Below are 1,781 nucleotides of genomic sequence, written 5' to 3'. Positions count from 1 at the left end.
TTTGAAACTATAATTCAAATGCATGTAAGACTTGTGTTATTTTTAAGTACTTAATGAGAAATTTTAAGATCAAAAGTATCCAATGAATTTATGTGGGTGAGGTTGCAGTTTAAGAGATTGAATCTAGATATTTAGAATCAGCGTTAAAAACAAAATATCAACAGTAGTCATTTTGTATCAGAAGGGGGATATCATCGGAGATTACGAAGAAACCTTTTAAAATAATAGAAACTCAGTTTGATTGGTTAACTGATCACATATGTATCTACTCTTTCAAAGCTAGAACAAGTGTGCGTATATGTTTAGATGATATTCGTGTTCACGCACACCAATTAACCTAATGTGCACACTACCACAATCGAATGGTATGTCGATGTAGCACTTTAGGATCGAATCCACAGAGACCAACTCTTACACTTTATTTCTATAGGATCAATATTAAGCTAAAACAATATGGGGGTTTTGAGTTTTGTAACAAGCAGCAAATAAAATAAAGTAAATGTGAATTCAGATTAAAGAGAAGCCAGCCTAGGGTTACTTCATCGGGTGTCAATACTTGTGAGCCAAACAATTATTCAAGTGCTAAATAGAACAGTCTAGAACTCGGATCACTCAAGTAGAACAGTCCACTATCGTGATACTGCTCCCTATGCTGATCGATCTCACCGTCTAACTGTCGTTGAGGTGAGAAGCGACAACAAGCAATAGAGATCAAGTCCGATAGGTTCACAGAACACCCTAATATCTACTTTCGCTGATTAGGGATGCAATGCTCATTCAAAACAGATCTAGCAACCTAAGCACTTTTGATGATCAGATTAAACCTATGATCTAACATTAAGCGGCCAGTTTAATGCAAGCAGTAAGAATGGTTATGAATGAAGACAATCGAGTGATTCACTTATCTATGTTTAGCTCACGAAATCAACACCCTAGAACCCTAGACAAGCAAGCCGACTACTCAGCCATGAACAGAGAAAACACAGAGTTCATAGAAGAATAATACTGCATAAATATAACAGAAACAAAGAGAGGGTTCAGGATAATCTTCTCTATGGAGAGAGAGATGGAGCCTTCTCCCTTTACAATAAGCAAAATCCAATAATCTAAAAGTCTCCAATGGTTTCTTGTGTCTAGAATAGCGTAGAATGATAAAGAGAAAACAGAAAATATGATATATCAAAGGCCACAGGCGGCCAGAGAGAAAAAGAGGATAATTAGGGCAAATCCCGAGATGTTGTATTTTCCTTATTCGTCGGGAACAACCGCGGGATCACTCCGTCTGCTTGTTCCGCTTGATCGGGAGCAGTCATCAGACTGTTCTGCGTGAAAATCACCAAACTGCACTGTTTTCTGCTTCTTTTGTTCCAGCAGGTCCATCTCCCATCCAGTGCAACTCCAGACCTGTAATGACTCGAAAAGGACTAGAAAGACTCGATAAAGACTTGAAACCAATTAGAAACATATATACAATGATGTATAAAACACCATATATCAATTCCCCCAGACTTAGATCCTTGTTTGTCCTCGAAACAGGCCAAGTATCAAGAACAGGGAGAAAGGTTTTGAAAGTGTGGGAACTCTCCTATTCTCAGCAACCATCCTTAACCACGAATCTCTGAACCATACAAGCAGTAACTAGGACAACACACCTTACCAGAACCCCACTGACTGCTGTTCAAAAATCGGCTCCATACTCTACATCTCAAACCTGAAAAGCAACCTATCGAGACAGAACTCCCTACATTATTTAAGGAGCAGCGTGAGCTTCTCATCACAGG

The sequence above is a fragment of the Raphanus sativus genome, chromosome 9 (assembly GCF_000801105.2).
Source record: "Raphanus sativus cultivar WK10039 chromosome 9, ASM80110v3, whole genome shotgun sequence".
Classification (NCBI taxonomy): Eukaryota; Viridiplantae; Streptophyta; class Magnoliopsida; order Brassicales; family Brassicaceae; genus Raphanus; species Raphanus sativus.
Note: the sequence above shows the minus strand (reverse complement) of the source record.